The sequence below is a fragment of the Lottia gigantea genome, assembly GCF_000327385.1.
Source record: "Lottia gigantea unplaced genomic scaffold LOTGIsca_100, whole genome shotgun sequence".
In the NCBI taxonomy this organism is placed as follows: Eukaryota; Metazoa; Mollusca; class Gastropoda; family Lottiidae; genus Lottia; species Lottia gigantea.
The window spans coordinates 316,544-326,136 of record NW_008706748.1 but is presented as its reverse complement, the minus strand read 5'-3'; positions in this window follow the sequence as shown (position 1 = coordinate 326,136).

The window sequence follows — 9,593 nt, the reverse complement described above, 5'->3', positions numbered from 1 at the left end:
CCCTATATCTCTCTGCTATCCCTGTACTCGCATGTAACCAGATGGCTGTGTTTTATTTGCCAGTTACGGCTTATTAGAGTGAATAGTTATCAATTAATTGGTATTTGCCAGTCATGTGTGAAGAATATCTAGTCTACCAGTCATGCTCAAATGGAGAACCTAATACAACAAGTCATCATTGCTTTTTCAATTATTCTAAATGAAAAAACATTTGATACAAATGTGGATCTACATGTTAAATTTCTTGATGCTATCTACACATGCCATTCATGATCTGCGGTAATTGTCATGAAACATGAGTTCTAGGTTATTCAACCAATCAAATATACTGTTCTATAATACTCATGAGGAATTCTGGCTATTAACTGATAACCATATCAAGCTCACTGATAATAGTGTTTAAATTGTTGTTGATGATGACTTAATTGGGCCAACACAATTCACAGAAGAAATTGAGTGAGATCATGGTTGGTCAGTCAGTCAGAATGCTCATAGACTATCTGGATGTTTTGTTTTCATGAAATTTCTGCAGATTACTAAAATCACGAAATGTTTACATCTTTCCATGTTGTCATTCAGCTTTTATTGAAACCATGTCAACAAGCCACACCCTAATTCAACATGGCTGCCATGAGTGAAATGTCGTCTGTTAAAAAGTCAACAAATGTTGGTGGACAGAAATTTTATTGTGTCAATGGCACAAACAAATTCATCGACTTTTCCTGTCCCCCAGACCAAATTCAGCCATTTTCAAACTCTGTCATACATGTTCGATACAGGCCCGTAACCAGCCCAATATGCCAAGGGGGGTGGCCGAGAGACTGATTTCAGAATTCTGCAGGGGGCGATACAAATTTTGGCCCCCCCCCCCCCCTCTCTCCCCCTCCCTTAGTTTACGCTCCTGGTTCGATATACTGTATATTTGGGTGTCAATCAAATTACCTGAATTTTCTTTCATCATAATAATATGCAAGAAATAATACATTGTTGAAACTGAAGTTCTCAGGTTTTTGGTTGTCGTGGGTTTTATTCTTAGACAGCGTGTGAGTCTCGTGATTTGATTTAGTCATATTTACTCATAATTCCGGTCGACAAAGCTTTAATTGGATACAGATAATCCAGCAAAAATCAACTCTGATGTGCATATGTTTCTTTGCTTGACTGTACCCATAGCCTTCCCAAAAACTATGACTGACATTATTCTTATAAATGATAAATAAGCAAAACAATTCAGACTATTTACGAAGCGGAACATCTAATACCTCAAGGCTATTAAAGCCATAAAATTATTTTATGTTCGTCTAAATATGTCCTTGCTGTACATTAATTTCCATCTTCACAATGTCAAGCTATTACCAACTTTGTCTTATACCTTGACTACAATAGCCACCTTTCTTTTATCACAGAATGCACGCCAGTGTACACTAGAGAATACAGCTAATCAGAGCTCTTGACAGAAAGACTGTAAACATTATGGCTTAGTTTTTACAGACTTTCTGTTGATACCTCTGATTGGCTGTATTCAATAACCTACAATCCAATCAAATTGCTGTACTCAAAAATTTCTGTAACACAAGAAAAAAGGGCTAATGAAGACAGGCAACTCCATGCAGTATGAACAGAGTAAAATTTTGCAAGGACCACAGCATAACCAAGTTAAGTTCAAACCAAGTTGTTTTCAATATGAACCTAAACGTGGTTAAATCTATTTAGTGTAATAAAGACAGGACCCAATAGGATCCCACTTGAATTGTAGAGATGAACAACACCATGCAGTGTGCACAGAGTAAAATTTTGCAAAGACAGGGACAAGGCCTAATCAACATTTAAACCATGTGGCTTAAACCATGTGGCTTCAACACGAATTTAAATAGAGTTGAATTAAAACTATTTAGTGCAGGTAGTCTAGAATAATGACCCAAATAAGATCACATTAAACCTGTTCAGTATATAGATATACTATCAGTAAATCTACTTAATACATGAATAGTATATTAATGGCCTCTATCTACTATCATTACTCTTGCATGGCAGGTTCTTCACAAGTGGTTTAGAAAGCTTAATACATGGTTGTTTAAATTTTCACACCTATTCTATCAGTGGTGAGAGATAGGAGAGGAGGAAAGAGAGGGGAGGGGACATCGGGTAGGTGTTGATATGAGGCTACCTGACAATATTTCCCTACTTACATTGTACATGAGATAATAAAGCCATTCAGGCCCACACCTTGACAATTATGCATCCCTTATTGATTCAAAAAAGGGCTGACATGGAGAAAATCTAATTGTTCGGATGGGACAATAAACCGATGCCCTGTGTGCTAGAGGCTGTGCATGTTAAAGATTCCTCGACAGCTGGAAGTCGAAAAAGAGCAGGCTTATGCCGCTGTCCTGGAAAAATTTCCCTCATTGCATGCATGGCGTTGCCCGTTTTCATTAACCCATATGGTACAGAAAAGTAAGACATAAAACTACATTCATTTCATTTCATTTAATTATTCATAAAAACTCTTCCCATTTGGTTTCAATGTAAACAAAATAGAAAATTCCCCTTTATTTTGGAAGGTTATTGTCAGCCAATGGTTCTTGTATATAAAACTCATGTAAGAATAACTACATGACAATATCTATTACTTCCTATACTTTATAGATTGTATTTATTATATAATCATTATTGTCAATCTAAGTTATTTATGTTTACTAGGAGACGATTCAAACTTATGTTCTACTTTTCTACACTAGATCGGGTTAATTAAGAGCAGTGGTCTTTATTCTTTGAGTCCACAAAATAACTAGTCTCTTTTTCCGTATTAATTTTCCTTTTGTTTTATATTAAAAGGTCCTGCTCACCCATTAAACTCTGATGCCATTTGATGACTGAGATTGTCAGATCATCATTCAACTTGTATTCCTTTCTTCCTATTTTATATTGACTATTTTTAAAATGAAATGAATGGAGTTTTACATCCTGCTCTTCTGCGAAATGGTCTTATATCAAATTTAGGATTAATTCAGGAATTTGTAATCGTGGGTTATTTTCCCAGGCTCTATAAGATATAAGATGACACAATCAAAGTGATATTCACGGCTTGTTGACACTTATTGGATAATTCTTAATTCATCTTGACAATATATTATTATCATCTGTTTTTCACCTCATTTTCAACAATTCTCACCAATTATATCCTTGATAATTCACTAGAGTGACTTGTTTAGTAGCAAAAAACATCCAAGGTACTGTCTATACAATTGGACTAATAAACCAATATTCAACAATTCTCACCAACTTGCTAATTCACAAGAAACGACTTGTTCAGTTGCAAAAAACATCCAGAGATATGACCAATTGGGCTAATAAGGATAGCAATGCCATGCAGTAATATTCAGTAATATTAGTCAGAAGCCTGATTTGATTGGTACAACCTATCTATGAAACCTTTCTCGCAGCAAAGAAATCTAAAAGTCTTGACAAATGCAGCGTGCATTGAGGGCTTTTTATTAATATTCTTAGCCAAAAAACCTAACTTTGAGAAACAACTTGTTTAGTGTCAAAAATATCCAAAGGTACTGTGCCAAAGGACTATGCCATAAGATGATATGAGAAAAATAAGCCTGATTTGCAACAGAACAACCTTGTTTAAAATAAAGAAAATAATAATGTAATGTATCCCCCATTGGACTAATAGAGATGAGCAATGCCTTGCACTGTGTAATGAGGGCTTTACCATAATAATTTGATATCAAAAGCCTGATTTGCATCGGCTCAAGTTATCTTTGAGTAACAACATGTTCAGAAGCAAAAATAACTTGGTACTGTTCTTACCATATGGGTTAATAAAGACAGACAATGCCATGCAGTGTGCAATAAGGGCTTTACCAAGATGTTTTGGCAATCAGCCTACTGGCATCCACACAACTGATCTTAAATAGATTAAGAGAACTGTGATGGCTCTGTTATAAAGACGCTCAGTGTAGAGCCACTGAGTTGGTTGGGCCATCTTGAAGGTCATTCTTTTCCTATGTAAAATGATAAGAAATTTAAAAGTGGGGTGGGGGGGGATTGGGTTGGGGGGTGGGGGCTAAGCATAGACTAAACCTTCCAGCCAACTCCATTTTAAACCCCACTGATCAAAATGAAAGAAAAGACACCAGTTAATATCAAACATTAAATCTCCAACTTTTTTTTCTATTTTAACATCAACTTCTTAATTTGTAAACAAACAGAATTGTAAACATGACTCTACGACTGACAAACCACACGAGTTGAAAAATAAAGTAAATAAGGAAAATCACACATCAAGACAGTATAGTGTAAGATAGATTTGCCACCTTGCCACCAAAACACACGTTTAAAACATTTAGACTTCACTTATCACAGAGGGCCTCATATGATACAAGCATATTTTGCAATAAGTGACATCATCAAACATTGATGTTCTTGGAATTGCAGGAACCACTAACATCTGAATATAAGTTGGAATGGTGCAAATTGAAGCAATCAGTGTCCCATATACACATAACAAAATATAGGGCTTTAATAGTAAGACTTTTAATACAAGTCAATTGTACATTTCACAATCAAACCAAACAGAAAGAAATGAGAAACTAAACTTATTTTAATTCTTTAATACATTAGCTTTTACTAAACAAATATATCATGTCACGTTTCTTAGACACATTTACTAACAAAACAGAACGTAGATTAATGTGAAATCAATACTGGGCCGTTATAATGACATAACTCACTCTTATCAACCTTATTTGTTCATTTAAATCAATTAATTAGGTCATAACGAGCCGTATTTCATATGAATATTTATAGCTACATGCTGTTATACTACATAATGTTTGTATTATCAAATGGAGTGGCATACCATTAGTCTTTAGGGGGTGAAAGCTTACACCAGGGTAACTTTTAGAAGAAATAGTTATAGTATAAAATCAATCTGAATATTATGTCATATCGAGTTTTATTTCATTTGAATATTTATCAATACAAGACGTTGAACTATATAGATGTTAAGGACAAGATTATTTACAGAATATCATAACATTATTATTTTTGGACGTGCATAAGATTTTTGTGAATATTTTGGTCCAATTTGCCTTTATTTCTGCTGGGTTTATTTAAATCAAAATATGAATATTTATTGCTACATGCTGTTGAACTATTTAATGTTTGAATTACCAATGGAGTCACTTACAATTAGTATCTAGGGTGTGAAAGGTAACACCAGGCTCACTGGCCTATATTGACCACAGGTATCAGATATGTGTATTGATATTCTATTTTGGCAAATCTGCATGATACAGAGGGTTCACATAGTTAATTATTAGAGCTATTGGGTTTGCCTTTGCTGAGAGTCCATTGAGCTCTACCTTTCAGAGAGTTCACATAAATTATGCTGAATTTGTAATGGGTATGTCAACTCTGTATCAATTCCACCGTCATTAGCTCATAAAGGTGCAGGCACACGACGAGCGGTCTTGGTCGGAGACTTTAGTCGCAGATTAGAGTCTTGTCTTGAGTTTTGAAGACAAGTATCAAACTTGTTTGATATTATAAATCCTGTCGGTGACATGATAATGACACAAATCTCCTACCAAGACGCTTGTGTGCCTGCAGCTTGAGGTAGAGAAAAGTAGGATGTAAAACTCCATCCATTTCATTTATATAAATACCAGATTGAAACAGCCAAATTACAGAAATAAGGTATAGTATGTTCTCTCTAAATTTTCAGCCAAATAAACCGAAGATAAACATCTTTCTTCTATGATAAATTGATCGGACTGTTTTTATTCTATAAAATCTTGTAGCAGACGTTGAGTAAACACAAAGCCAAATATTTCATCATGACATCACGATATCTACGCAGGCCGAAGATTACAATTAATCTCAAACAACATGTTTATTGTTGACACAAGCTGACGAAGTTTTTTGGGTTAGAGATTATAACAGTTAAGGTGATTGACAGTTTCATAGGTTGATAAATTGAAATGCCTCGTAGAATAACATTGATAATAGGAAAGCAAAGAAAACGTAGTGCAAAGATAATCTAAGATTGTCTTTAATGCGTGTAAAAATTATCATTTGACAGAATTAAACACGGTGACAAAATTGACAGAAAATGAAGCCTCTGTCTTCCAGTTTAAAATTTTTTACAAAACTTATTTGATCAGTCAGAAGGATACGCTCTTTTTCAGAGCCTCGTGTTAAAAATTATAGGACTAAGAAAGTGCATATCACCATTCCTATTATTAGAGCTTGAATCCAATCCACAGAATGCATCAAAAAGTATTGTCATCAAATTGTCAAACAGTGAAGATCTTCTTATATGACCATGTAGTGCATTTTGGAAATTGCTATCACCTTACCTACTTTTAAAACTGGAAATACTAGTTGCCTTTCCTTATCCAATACACAAAAAATCACGTCACCAAATGTAACACAAAGTGAAAACCATTTAAAATTCTCCTATGCTTAATGTTATAGATAAAACTCACTTTTGAAGCAGGCACTCTTCCCTTTTGCAGTAAAATACACGAAATGTTACCCGTCAAAAAATCTTGTCATCAAGTCATCTGAATTTGAAGGGTGTTACAGTATGTATGACCCCGAGGCTGTATTGGACATTATCTGACTAATATTGATGTATCTGTCATCTATATATCATACCTGACATCTTTAACAGGTCATTGCACAACATTCCAACGTTAATTTCTTTAAGATGATTACTGACTCCTTCAACTAGAAGACTGATTGTTACAGAACTGAATAAAATAGCTACTAAATTGTTCTATTCATACCTGATACAATATCAGAACACAGAATCCTTCTTTCCTACAGACACATCTTCATCCCGAGGTTGCCCGAATTTCTAACCTAGATATGAGATTTTTGCCCGCATAACATGCCTAACAGTGGGTGCCGTCACTGGCTCTCAGAAGGACCCCTGTTAATGATATCCTGGCTAAACCACTGGGAATTTTAATGCAAAATGTGAAAAGCAGGTTTGCTAGAGGCAAAATAATGATTTAAATATATTTAGGATTTGCTATCTCTTAATGTGTCTGCAGTTTTTATCAACTAGTTTGACAAGAATATGCATCACGGATAGAGCGAATGCAATCTTAAATGCAAATCCACTGAGCTGTCCACAATGAAGGGTTAACTGGGTATATATGTCTCTAGGCTACCTAGTCTTTATCTATCTAAATATTGAGATATCAAGGGCCATAAACCAGAAAATATTGACAGGTGGCTGTCTTTATAGCCTAACTCCAATAATTTTAAAGTACATAGGTCTAGCTCTTAAATATAACTCTAGCTTGAGGCTGATATTACTCACTTGCCACTCATGTCTGAATGGAGCTTGAAAATGACCAGCTGATAATGGGCTAGATACTGAACTGAACTCTTGTCAGACATGACTGGTAAATACAGCCAAATTAATAGTCTAGAGCTGTAGTCAGACATGACTGGTAAATACAACCAAATCAATAGTCTAGAGCTCTAGTCAGACATGACTGGTAAATACAGCCAAATTAATAGTCTAGAGCTCTATTCAGACATGACTGGTAAATACAGTCAAAGTGATAGTCTAGAGCTGTAGACAGACATGACTGATAAATACTGCCAAATCAATAGTCTAGAGCTGTAGACAGACATGACTGGTAAATACTGCCAAATCAATAGTCTATAGCTCCATTGAACAAATAGCAAAATTCTCAGTCTTGAGATCTTACAGGCCAATCAATAGCTTAAAGATCTAGTCAGACATGACTGGTAAATCAACAACCAAGTTATGTCTGTACAATTTACAATTTCTATGTGTAAAGGTTTAATGCACAGTTATACAACCAGTTTTATTATAAAATACAATGGCATGAATCGATGACATAGCGTACAGTCAACCATAAAAATAAAACTTAAAAGAGATTAAATTCATAAGATGTTTTTTCACCTTTATATGTATATCTGGGACACTTAGAGCTTCTATTAGAAAGATACTAACTTTCTGTTAATTATCTGTGATATTTAGATTCTTGAGAGACTTGACCTCTATGACATTTTCTGTGAAAAAGGTAGAAAACGTAATTATGAAAAGATTAAGCTTATTAAATAGTGCTTATAAAAATTTGGATTTGTTGGATAGTGGAATAACCAGTATACTTTTTCAATTCTGAGATATGCCACAGATAGCTGAAATTGAATTGGTAAAGCAACTATTTAGACAACCATACAGAAAGTGGAAATTTATCAGCTGGTAAAGTAAATATTAAGATGACTATATAGACAGCTGAAATTGAGCTCTATCAGCTGGTAAAGTAAATATTAAGATGACTATACAGATAGCTGAAATTGAGCTCTATCAGCTGGTAAAGTAAATATTAAGATGACTATACAGATGGCTGAAATTGAACTCTATCAGCTGGTAAAGTAAATATTTAGACAACCATACAGAAAGCGGAAATTTATCAGCTGGTAAAGTAAATATTTAGACAACCATACAGAAAGCGGAAATTTATCAGCTGGTAAAGTAAATATTAAGATGACTATACAGATAGCTGAAATTGAGCTCTATCAGCTGGTAAAGTAAATATTTAGATGACTATACAGATAGCTGAAATTGAGCTCTATCAGCTGGTAAAGTAAATATTTAGACAACCATACAGAAAGCGGAAATTTATCAGCTGGTAAAGTAAATATTTAGACAACCATACAGAAAGCGGAAATTTATCAGCTGGTAAAGTAAATATTTAGATGACTATACAGATAGCTGAAATTGAGCTCTATCAGCTGGTAAAGTAAATATTAAGATGACTATACAGATAGCTGAAATTGAGCTCTATCAGCTGGTAAAGTAAATATTTAGACAACCATACAGAAAGCGGAAATTTATCAGCTGGTAAAGTAAATATTAAGACAACTATACAGAAAGCGGAAATTTATCAGCTGGTAAAGTAAATATTTAGACAACTATACAGAAAGCGGAAATTTATCAGCTGGTAAAGTAAATATTTAGACAACTATACAGAAAGCGGAAATTTATCAGCTGGTAAAGTAAATATTTAGACAACTATACAGAAAGCGGAAATTTATCAGCTGGTAAAGTAAATATTTAGACAACCATACAGAAAGCGGAAATTTATCAGCTAAATATTTAGATGACTATACAGATAGCTGAAATTGAGCTCTATCAGCTGGTAAAGTAAATATTTAGATGACTATACAGATAGCTGAAATTGAGTTCTACCAACTGGTAAAGTAAATATTAAGATAGCTATACAGATAGCTGAAATTGAGCTCTATCAGCTGGTAAAGTAAATATTTAGATGACTATACAGAAAGCGGAAATTTATCAGCTGGTAAAGTAAATATTAAGATGACTATACAGATAGCTGAAATTGAGCTCTATCAGCTGGTAAAGTAAATATTTAGATGACTATACAGACAGCTGTATTTGAGCTCTATCAGCTGGTAAAGTAAATATTAAGATGACTATACAGATAGCTGAAATTGAGCTCTATCAGCTGGTAAAGTAAATATTTAGATGACTATACAGACAGCTGTAATTGAGCTCTATCAGCTGG